Source organism: Lipotes vexillifer, unplaced genomic scaffold (assembly GCF_000442215.2).
Source record: "Lipotes vexillifer unplaced genomic scaffold, Lipotes_vexillifer_v1.1 scaffold134, whole genome shotgun sequence".
NCBI lineage: Eukaryota > Metazoa > Chordata > Mammalia > Artiodactyla > Lipotidae > Lipotes > Lipotes vexillifer.
Window position 1 is genome coordinate 167,118 of NW_006787464.1, and position 12,784 is coordinate 179,901.

Consider the following 12,784-nt stretch of genomic DNA (forward strand, 5'->3'; position numbering starts at 1 on the left):
ACACGGCATAATCTACTCTTTCTCTTGTGGCAAACTGAGGTATTCAGGTTACAGAGGAGTCCTCGAGTGCCAGTTTTAAGAAAGTTAGACTGATTCCTGAACATAGTAGGAAGCATTTAAGCAGGAGATGGACATGTTGAAAATGTGTTATGAAAAGTTGAATATTCTGGATAAGATGGGAAATCGGGGGCCCTGAGAGAGAGAAAACTGAGTCATCTGCAGTATTTTAGCAGTAAACTGAACCTTAAGCATAATGAGGTTGGTTAGGAAAGGAAGAATAGGGGGACAGGGACTGAAAAGAAAAGGAAACACACCCTAATAAGCAGTGACAATTGATATACAAAATGCTTGGAAGGGGACGGTCCAATATTCAAAAATTATAGAGGCTGTTTTCACTTCTAATTGCTAGGATCAAGAGCTGGGAGCATTAGATTCTGTTTCTCGTGTTCATTCCGCATGGTTGAGCATTCTTTCTACAACTTTGCACAAAGCTTTATATTTGCCAAGCGCTGCGGTCATTATTATTTATTGTTTCTCACATCAAGGATCCAAGGTCTCAGCACTTAACTCTAGAAAGTGGTATTAGAATGCCCTGGGGACCTGACTGTGGAGGGGGAAGATTTTCAGCATCCTAAACATAAATATCTTCCAAGTAAAAGCATCGATTGGGAAGCCTGGATGGGTAAAATTAACTGCTGCAATCTTAAAGACGTCTGGTTCACATCCTGGGTAAAGAGGGGAAGAGCTTTATGGAGCCCGTTAACGTCAATATCCGATGACATGAAACAGCATTATGCTAACCCTCTCCCCAAATCCCATCTAGTCCGTTATCTACTGCTCCTTAGTGTGTGGTTCACTGTCCAAGAAGGTCCCCCTTCGTACAGCCAGGTGGGAGTCATATGCTGTCTGCTTCCTTGTCAAGGAACGGATTTGATTTCTGGAGAGGTTACATTGACTGCTGAATGTCACAAGCTAGTAAGTTGCAGAGCCAATGTTCAGACAAGTCTTCGTATCTATCTTCATTGCTCTTTTAGGCTTTTCTGGGAAATATGGCACTTGAAAATGATTTTTAAATAAAGCAGGTGTTGATGGAAAAATTCAAATAGCACAGAAGTGCTTGAATCAGGAAGCAAAGTCGCTTCCCCACTCCCCCTCAGAGATAATCACTGCTCCAGTTTGATGACATCCTACCAGGTACCGTCTGATGCACGTAAGCATGCACACATGTAAATCTGCACATGTAAGTCTGCATCATGTCTTCTCTGAAAAAGTAAGAAGGCTCATTCTATTCATACAATTCTGTAACCTACTATTTTTCCCCTCAACAACACATCCCAGGTAGCTTTAACATATAGATCAGCCTTGCTGACCTTCAAAGCTATGTTCCAAGGCACCGAAACCTATTTAACCAATTCCTTACTAATGAGCATGAAGCTTGTTTTGATTTCTTTTACCCTTTTTTAAATTGAAGTATAGTTGATTTACAATATCATGTCAGTTGCAGGTGTACAGCACAGTGATTCAATTATACATACACATATATATATTCTTTTTCAGATTCTTTTCCCTTATAGGTTATTACAAAATATTGAGTATAATTCTCTGTGCTATACAGTAGGTCCTTGTTGATTATCTATTTTATATATAGTAGTGTGTATCTGTTCATCCAAACTCCTAATTTATCTACCCCCCTTCCTCGTTGGTAACCATCAGTTTGTTTTCTGTGTCTGTGAGTCTATTTCTGTTTTGTAAATAAGTTCATTTGTATATTTTAATTTTTAGATTAGTGGTTAGTACTCTGTGTTGTGATTTATTTTATTCTTTAAAAAAATACTTCTTTAACTATTTTTGGCCATATATCTTTGTGGACTAGTACTGTTATGGGGGAAATTCCTAGAAATTTGAGTTGCTGGAGCAAAAGGAATATTTATCTTTTATTTTGATGGATATTTCCAAGTGCCAAATAGCTCTCTAAAGTGTTTGTCTGTCTCAATTTATCCTTCCACCAACAGAGTATGATGCTATTGCCTCATATCCTCACCACCACTAAGTATGACTAATCTTTTTAAGTTTTCCGGTGCGATAAGTGAGGTGTTCATTCACTGACTCTTCTTCATTCATTCAATCAACACAACTGTACTGAGTGCCTCTACCATGTGCCAGATACCATTCTAGTTCCTGGAGATACTTTACTGTAAAACACAATGTCTCTGTCCACACACAGATTAACTCTGTTTTAGAGGTGAAAGGGGTAATAAATGTAATAACAAATATATACTGGGTACATAATAGGTCAGAGGGTATTAAGTGTTGTGGAGAAAAGTACGACTGTGTAAGGGTGATAGGGAGTGAGGGAGAGAGGGTTAGAATTTAGTAGAGTGTGCGCAGGGAAGCCCTCTCTCATCAGAGACGCATGAGCAGACACCTGAATGATGTAAGGGACTGAGCCAAGCCTTTGCCAAAGGGAAGAAACTTCCTGGCTCAGAGCAGAAAAAGCACTACCAAAGCCCCTGGGGCAAGAGCCCACTTGGATTCTTTGAGAACGGTGAAAAGGGAGTATGGCTAGGGTCAAGTGAGCAGGCCGAGTGAGGGTAGGGGTCATGTAAAAAGTCTTTGGTTTTAACTCCAAATGAAAAGAAAACCTTTGGAGTGTTTTGTTTTGTTTTGTGTTTTTTTAGCGATATGCGGGCCTCCCGCTGTTGTGGCCTCTCCCGTTGCGGAGCACAGGCTCCGGACGCGCAGGCCCAGTGGCCATGGCTCACGGGCCCAGCCACTCCGCGGCACGTGGGATCTTCCCGGACCGGGGCACGAACCCGTGTCGCCTGCATCAGCAGGCGGACTCTCAACCACTGCGCCACCAGGGAAGCCCCTTTTGGAGTGCTTTGAGTCAAGGCAGGGTGCATTTTAAAGGATTGCCCTGGCTCCTGGGTGGTGAATAGACCATCCAGGCAAAGGGGGTGGCTATGAGATGAGTGAGGACATGATGCAAAAATCTAAGGGAAGTGTGTGGTGGTGGCTTAGCCCATGGTAGTAACAGGGAAGGCAAGGAGAAGGCAAGGTCAGATAACTTTGAATGTAGAGTTTACAGGATTTGCTGATGGTTTGGATGTAGGGTGTGAGAAAAATAGGTACATCAAGAATGCCCCCGGGGTTTTTGGCCTGAGCAACTAAAATAATATAATTGCCATTTCCTGAGATAGGGGCAGTTGTGGGAAGAGCAGGTTCAGGGTTGGGGGAGAAATCAAGAGTTTAGTTTTGGTCATGGTGAGTCTGTGAAGAGACAAACAAGGTGGCCAGCCAGATGACCCCCAGAGGTTCCCTCTGAGTTGCCTGGTGATGAGCTAGCTGGGATGGGTGGCTCCCAGTGCCCCCATCAGGAAGTTCAGGGTTCCAGATGCTATCAGTACCACACCACTTTCTTAAGAAAGCAGGGAACAATAAAAGGAGACGGTACTAACTGGCCATCTGGGAGAGTGGAAGAGTAACGCGAGAAGAGAAATGTAGTAGTGGGATTTCTCTCTTCGTCATATGCATCATTTGCATTAGTAGCGAAGTTCAGCTCTGTGTGTATGTGTGTGTGCGTGTGTGTGTGTGAGTGTGAGTGTGATAAGTGTGAGATCATCATACTTTAAGACTGGCCTAGACAATCTTCTGGGTTCCATCTACCTGTAATTATCTGCTTCTAGGAATAAAGCATCTTTGAGTGAAACTTTTTATATTACTATTCTCTTTTAATAAAAGCATAATTCACTTTTTTCAACATTTCAGGCTGTCTTTATTTAGTTGTCTCCTAAGTGACATGGGCAGGTCAGCCTTCCCCAGACAGGGCAAATGCACATATAATAATATTGGACTTAACATTATTTAAAGAGAACTCACTAATGCCCTGCCCTTTCATACTATATAAGAAAAGCAGAATAATACTGCAAATCAAGTGAAGGACTTGGAGCCTGACTCCTCTTCCTATTTGCCATATGAACTTGGGCTAGTCAACAACTCTGAACCACAATTTCCTCATCTGTAAAACTGGGATAATAATCTTCACATACTTCCTGGAATTTTTGTGAGATCCAAATGAAAAATCATGCACATAAAGTCCTTTTGTAAGTGGTAAAAGTACAATTCAAATGAAAGTTACTGTAGTTCCTTAATACACAGTACTCTATAATAGCAGTTTTCATGCAACCCCATATATCAATGTTACTTGTGTGTGCTATTTGTCTTTATTATACTACGAGAGCCTAGAAGCATTTATTCATCCTTACGCCCTTATAATGTGTTGCATCTTGTTTGATATTGACTGTGTAGGTGCTTAAACAATGTTTATTGAATTGAATTGATGTTGGTGGTCACTTATCTTCCTTGTTGCTAAATTTTATAATGTAACACCTAGAGCATAGATGGTTAAGTCTAAGTCGTATATACCACAGTTCTCAGATGTTTCCAGGGAAAACAAGTCTTATGCATTTGTTCATTTGGCTTTCTGTTTAGAATTCATTCTCTCCCTCCTATCAAAAACGTATGAGGCATCTTGCACAATTAAACAAAATGTTAAGGGATGATGAACATCAAAAACAAAATTAATCGCATTAAAATGAACAAAGGAATTCAAAGAGTAGAGGAATATTATCAAGCACATGGAATGGGTTAGTTACTGCGTTTAAGACCATTAGTGCTGAAAGCATCAGTGTTTGTTGTTGTTTTTTTAATAGATCTTTATTGGAGTATAATTGCTTTACAGTGTTGTATTAGTTTCTGCTGTACAACAAAGTGAATCATCCATGTGCATACATATATCTCCATATCCCCTCCCTCTTGAGCCTCCCTCCCACCCTCCCTATCCCACCCCTCTAGGTCGTCACAAAGCACCGAGCTGATCTCCCTGTGCTATGCTGCTGCTTCCCACTAGCCATCCGTTGTACATTTGGTAGTGTATATGGGCCGATGCTACTCTCACTTGGCTCCAGCTTCCCCCTCACCCCTGTGTCTTCAAGTCCATTCTCTATGTCTACATCTTTTTTCCATAGTGGACGGTAGCTTTCAGGGAGGGGAAGAAAAGCCGTTGTTTCATCTCACATGCCAGCACCTCAGATTTGTTTTGCTCCAAGTGCTGATCAATTTAATCTCCATATTTCACCACAAGTGTGTGGAAAGCGTCTTGGTGAACTTCCTGTCGCTGGCCCTTGAAACTGGCTCTCTTTGGTATCGAGCTGCATTCACTCTTGAGGCAATGGTGCCTTAAAATCATGGTACGTTGCTACAGCACTGCAGAATTCCCTTGGAAAAACATATTACAACCATATTAAAACCACATTAGTTTATCATAATTTACAGTGAGAGAACTAGAAGATGAATTATTGAGTAACTTCTTATTAATACAAAAGAAGTCTGTGGGCTTCCCTGGTGGCGCAGTGGTTGAGAGTCCGCCTGCCAGGGCTTCCCTGGTGGCGCAGTGGTTGAGAGTCCGCCTGCCCATGCAGGGGACACGGGTTCGTGTCCCGGTCCGGGAAGATCCCACGTGCCGCGGAGCGGCTGGGCCCGTGAGCCATGGCCGCTGAGCCTGCGCGTCCGGAGCCTGTGCTCCGCAACGGGAGAGGCCACAACAGTGAGAGGCCCGCGTACCGCAAAAAAAAAAAAAAAAGAAGTCTGTTACACTAAATTATAAACTGTAGTTTAAGGCATCACTTACAGGCCTCAGAGGCAGAATATATAAAGATGCTCTTCAAACCAAATGCCCCCACTACCCAAGAATGGTCATAGGCCTCCTGAATGTCAGTATCTGCAGAAAGAAGATGTGGTTCCTACTAGGCTCTTCACAAATTATTTAAACATAAATAGGACTTAACTACACAAAGTTGTTATGAGATGAATAATGTGTGTAGGGCCTGCTACATTTCTATGGAAGGGAAACAATGAGGTTCCAGTTTGCTTAACACTTCTAAGAATCAAGTTCCTATTGGCAGAACTGGAAAATCCACGGAAAGGAAAACAAGCCAACAGCTACGGAGCACCTACTAGTTGTCAGCACAGCATTTACATCTAACCCACTCTTTACAGCTACTTGCTCAGCAACCGGTTTTTGAGATGAAGAAACTGAGGCTCAGGGGGGGTAAAGAACTTGCTCAAGTTAGTTCGGGACAGAGTCTGTCTGACCTCAGTCTGACTTCAAAGAACATCTACTTCATCGTACAGCTTTTCTACTGAAATAGCTCTTTCATCCCTCGTGCTCGGGAGGAGAGGTGTACAAGATAACTAAAGCTTTCCCCTTAGGCACAGAAAATCTTAAGTGGAAATGTTTCTAGAATACGTTGGTTTGCTACCTTAAAAATCAGGATATGCTGAATGTAGATTAAGCCTTTTTTTAAAAATTAAGGACTGTCATATAATAATTCACTTATTATGCTGTACGTGTAGGTTGACTGCAACTTACATGACCCCTTCCCCATGGCTGTGGTGCAGACCCCACGGTGGGCCATTTTGTACCCTACGGACAGGATCAACATCTTAAGGAAGGTCAAGTGACAAGATAGAAAGATTCTGAGCCCCAGAAGACTTCACAGAGCAGGGTTACCATAAGTGTTTATGTGTTTACAGAAAAGAAAAATGACTATACCAGGGGTTGGCAAATTTTTTCTGTAAAGGATCATGAGGTAAATATTTTCAGCTTTGCAAGCCATATGATTGGTGTTGCAACTACTAACTCTGCTGTCATAGCACAAAAGCAGCCATAGATGATTCATAAATAAATGGATGTGGGTATGTTCTAATAAAACTTTATTTACAAAAACAGGTGGTGGGCTAGATCTGGCCCCAAGACCATGGTTTTCTCACTCCTGATTTATATAATTGAAAGCATGCTATTTTAGGTCTGTCAGAACAACTGAACCTATATTCTAAGTTATTTAAGGGCTAACCTGAAATTTTTAAACCTGTTTTCCTTACCATCTGGTTGCTACCTAGTCATTTTTCTTTTTTCTCATGAAAATAGAGAGAAACAATTTCAGTTGTGTGACCTCCTAAAAAAAGTAATATGACCATCTTTCTATGAATTTACTCATTGTATGAAAGATCAAAGTAGCTTGTCCCTTCAGTCAAAATAATCATCATCTTCACAGTTTTTATCAATTTATTTTTTTATTTTGGCAGAGCTCAAGCATTATGCGTTTTTCTATATCAGAATCCTCTTTACAACCTAGTCATTTTCAACCCATTTTCCTTTATTTATTTTATAAATATTTTCTGGTGCACATGTGTCAGGAAATGAGTTAATTCTCTTTCTTTCACTTATTGTTCTGCAAAGTGAGAAATTTAATTTACATGGGTAAAAATGTACTCTTTATGAATTTTTCAAGGATTTGTACTAAAACAGAGCCATTTTTGGTACTATAGCATTAACAGACTTCCCATCTCAGTTTCCATTTATGGGGTTTAGTTCTTTTTTTTTTTTTGCAGTACGCGGGCCTCTCACTGTTGTGGCCTTTCCCGTTGCGGAGCACAGGCTCCGGATGCGCAGGCTCAGCGGCCATGGCTCACGGGCCCAGCTGCTCCGTGGAACGTGGGATCCTCCCGGACCGGGGCACGAACCTGTGTCCCCTGCATCGGCAGGCGGACTCTCAACCACTGCGCCACCAGGGAAGCCCTGGGGCTTAGTTATTTGAGCCTCTGTGGTTATGCCCAAGTTCATTATAATAACCTGAGAATTTAAGGTTTTTTTATATGTATAACTGAGGTTTTATTGTAAAGCAGAACTAATATATGACTTTATGAGAAAATGTATGATTCCTGTATGTGGAATCTTTTCTACTTTTAAAATTAAATCAACAGTGGCTTTGATGGAGTAACTTGTAGCAGAACAAACAAATAAGCAGAAAAGCTAGATAAAAAACAAAACCCAACCAGATAAGTAGGAAATCTAGATTAAAAACAAAAACAAAAACAATCAAAAATAAATCTGCAGGAAGCTATAGAGATACAGAGGCAGCTAGGATGTGAGGGATCAAGATTCTAGAGAGAAGGAAACATTACTGTTTCATGAATAAGTTCATTTGTGTCATATTTTAGATTCCACATATAAGTGATATCATGATATTTGTCTTTCTCTTTCTGACTCACTTTGCTTAGTATGATAATCTCTAGGTCCATCCGTGTTGCTGCAAATGGCATTAATTCATTCATTTTATGGCTAATATTCCATTGTATATATATATCACATCTTATTTATCAATTCATCTGTTGATGGACATTTAGGTTTCTTCCACATCTTGGCTATTGTAAATAGTGCTGCTATGAACATTGGGGTGCATGTATCTTTTTAAATTAGAGTTTTCTCTGGATATATGCCCAGGAGTGGGATTGCTGGATCATACGGCAACTCTATTTTTAGTTTTTTAAGGAACGTCCATACTGTTTTCCACAGTGGCTGCACCAATTTATATTCCCACCAACAGTATGGAAGGGTTTCCTTCTTTCCACACCCTCTCCAGCATTTGCTATCTGTAAACATTTTAATAATGGCCATTCTAACTGGTGTGAGGTGGTACCTCATTGTAGTTTTGACTTGCATTTCTCTAATAATCAGTGATGTTGAGCAACTTTTCATGTGCCTATTGGCCATCTGTATTTCTTCTTTGGAGAAATGTCTATTTAGGTCTCCTGCCCATTTTTTGATTGGGTTGTTTGTTTTTTTTGTTATTGAGTTGTATGAGCTGATTGCATCTTTTAGAAATTAATCCCCTTTCAATCACATTGTTTGCAAATATTTTCTCCCAGTCCATAAGTTGTCTTTTCATTTTTGTTTATGGTTTCCTTTGCTGTGCAAAAGTTTATAACTTTGATTAGGTCCCATTTGTTTATTTTTGTTTTTATTTCTATTGCCATGGCAGACTGACCTAAAAACATTGGTATGATTTATGTCAGAGAATGTTTTGCCTATAATCTCTTCAGGCAGTATCAGTTTTGATTTCTCATCTTTCTTATTTTGTTTATTTGGGTACACTCTCTTTTCTTCTTGGTGAGCCTGGCCAGAGGTTTGTCTATTTTGTTTACCCTTTCAAAGAATCAGCTCTTGGTGTTTTTTTTTTTTTTTTTTTTTTGAACAAAGTTGGTTTATTGCTGGATGCAACAAACAGCTCTTGGTTTTATTGATTTTTTTCTATTGTTTGTTTAATCTCAATTTTATTTACTTCCTCTCTGATCTTTATTATTTCCTTCCTTCTGCTGACTCTAGGTTTTGTTCATTCTTCTTTTTCTAATTCTTTTAAGGTGGTAAGTTAGGTTGTTTATTTGAGATTTTTCTTGTTTTTTTTTTGAGGAAAGCGTGTATCACTATGAACTTCCCTCTAAGAACTGCCTTTGCTATATCCCATAGATTTTGTGTGGTTGTGTTTTCATTGTCATTTGTCTCAATATATTTTTAAATTTCCTCTTTGATTTCATCATTGACCCACTGGTTTTTAGTAGCCTGTTGTTTAGTCTCCATGTAATCATTTTTTTCTCATTTCTCTTTCTGTGGTTGATTTCTAATTTCATGCCATTGTAGTCAGAAAAGATGCTTGAAATGACTTCTATCCTCTTGAATTTGTTGAGACTTCTTTTGTGTCCCAGTATATGGTCAATCCTAGAGAATGTTCCATGTGTGCTTGAAAAGAATGTGTATTCTGGGGTCTTCCCTGGTGGTGCAGTGTTTAAGAATCTGCCTGACAATGCAGTGGACACGGGTTTGAGCCCTGCTCCGGGAAGATCCCACGTGCCGCAGAGCAACTAAGCCCATGCACCACAACTACTGAGCCTGCGCTCTAGAGCCCACAAGTCACAACTACTGAAGCCTGCGTGCCACAGCTACTGAAGCTGAGTGCCTAGAGCCCATGCTCCACAACAAGATAATTCACTGCAATGAGAAGGCGGCGCACCACAACAAAGAGTAGCACCTGGGCTTCCCTGGTGGTGCAGTGGTTGAGAGTCCGCCTGCTGATGCAGGGGATGCGGGTTTGTGCCCCGGTCCGGGAAGACCCCACATGCCGCGGAGCGGCTGGGCCCGTGAGCCATGGCCGCTGAGCCTGCGCGTCTGGATCCTGTGCTCCGCAACGGGAGAGGCCACAACAGTGAGAGGCCCGCGTACCGCAAAAAAAAAAAAAAAAAAAAGAGTAGCACCCGCTCGCTGCAACTAGAAAGAGCCTGCGTGCAGCAACATAGACCCAATACAGCCAAAAATAAAATAAATAAAATTATAAAAAAAAAAAAAAGAATGTGTATTCTGGTTTTTTGGGGATGTGTTTTCCTGAAAATGTCAATCAAATCTAACTCTTCTGTTGTGTCATTTAGGATCTCTGTTGCCTCACTGATTTTCCATCTGGAAGATCTGTCCATTGATGTGAGTGGGGTTTTAAAGTCTCATACTATTATTTTGTTCTCATCAATTTCTCCCTTTATGTCTGCTAGTATCTGTTTTATGTATTTAGGTGTTCCTATATTGGGTGCATATATGTTAATGAGTGTTATGACCTCTTCTTGTATCAATCCTTTTATCATTATATAGTGTCCTTCTTTATCTTTCATTATGGAATTTGTTTTAAAGTCTATTTTGTCTGATATGAGTATTGCTACCCTGCTTTCTTGCCATGTTTTTCCATCCCCTCACTTTCAATCTATGTGTGTCCTTCACCCTAAAGTGAGTCTCTTGTAGGCAGCATATTGTAGGCTCTTGCTTTATGGTCAAATCTGCCGCTCTATGTCTTTTGATTGGAGCATTTAGTCCATTGACATTTAAGGTAATTACTGATAGATATGTATTTATTGTCATTTTAAACCTTGTTTTTCACTTGATTTTGTATTTCTTCTTTCTTTCTTTTTGTTTCTGTTTTTCTATTGTATGTTTTTGCTTTAAGGTTACCCTGCTTTTCAAGTATGTTAACCCATTACTATATCTATTTGCTTTAGACTGGTCAAACATATTCTGAAAAATAATCTACATTTTCTTACTCTTTTCCCCAACATTTTCTGATTTTGATGTCCTCTTTTATATCTTCATGTTTATCTTTTTGCTGTTCTCTGTAGTTATCATCACTCACAAAATTAAAAAAAAATTTGTTTTTTAATCTGTGTACTGGCTTATTTAAGCGATTTACTTTCCAATTATGATTTTCTCTTTCCTATACATTCTTGCTTCTTTTAGAGAAGACCTTTCAATATTTATTTTAGGATAGGTTTAGTATTGCTGTATTCTTTTAGTTTTTGCTTGTCTGAGAAATTCTTTCTCTCTCCTTCTATTCTAAATGATAATCTTGCTGGGTAGAGTATCCTAGGTTGCAGGTTTTTCCCTTTCAGGACTTTAAATATATCTTGCCACTCCCTTCTGGCCTGTAACATTTCTGTAGAGAAACCAGCTGATATAGCATTATGGGGTCCCTTGTAATGACCTCTTTGTTTTTTTTCTTGATGCCTTTAGAATCATCTCTTTAACTTTTGCCATTTTAATTAAAATATGTCTTGGTGTAGGTCTCTTTGGGTTCATCTTGTTTGGAAACTTCTGTGCTTCCTGTATCTGGATATCTGTTTCCTACTTTAGGTTTGGAAAGTTTTCAGCCATAATTTCTTCACAGACAAAGACATTTACATTGCTAATTATTTTGGTCCAAGAAATTGATGTCAAGATAGAGAATTTCATTTAAAAAATATGTTCGATTTTAAAAATAAAATGGCTTTTCTAGTTCAGGTAAATACAATAAGTGAAATTAAAAACTCAGTGGATGGATTTAACAGCAGATTAGACAGAGCTAAAGAAAGCTAAGTGACTTGGAATATAGGTCAATAGAAAATATTCAAACTGAAGCATGGAGAGCAAAAACTGTGGGAAATGCAGAAAAGAACTTAGGAGACATATGGCATGGTAAAATTTTACTGAGTGGAAAAACAACCCCAACTCAGATGCTAGGACTTGAGGAACAGACACTATAAGTAACGTGATGCCAATAAATTTGAAATTGTAAGTAAAACAACAAAAGTCTTTGAAACACACAGCTTAACAAACTGATACAAGAGGAAATAAAAAATCCAAATAGTCTTTTTCCTAATAAACAAGTTAATTTTGTTATTAGAAACCTTCCTACAAGGAAATCTCCAGGCCCACATGGTTTCACTGATAAATTCTCTAATCATTTTAGGAAGAAATACACCAATCTTGCACAAACTCTCCCATATATATCAATATATATATTTTTAATGCTAGCATAGCTTTGAGATAAAAAACTGACAAGAACAATGCACTATAAGATATGAAAATTCAGGCCAATCTCTCCCATTAACATAAATACAAAAAAGCTTAAAAGTATTAGCAAATAAAATCTAGCAATATATTTAAAAGATAATATATCATTACCAAATTGGATTTATTCCAGGATTGCAGAGGTAGTTTAGTGTAGAAAATCATTCAATGTAATTCACTATATTAACAGAGTAAAGGAGGAAAATCATATTGTATCCATAAATAAAGAAAAAGCATGTGACAAAATTTCATATCCATTCAAGTATGTGTGTATATATATATATATATATATATATATAATATATAAATATATATATATATATAATATATAAAGAGAGAGAGAGAGAAAGGAATAGAAGGGAATTGCCTTAATCTGATGTAGTATTTGCAAAACAAAGAGAAAACTACCCCCTACAATATTTAAGGCTTTTACTCTGAGATTAAGAATGAATCATGGGGCTTCCATGGTGGCGCAGTGGTTGAGAGTCCGCCTGCCGATGCAGGGGACACGGGTTCGTGCCCCGG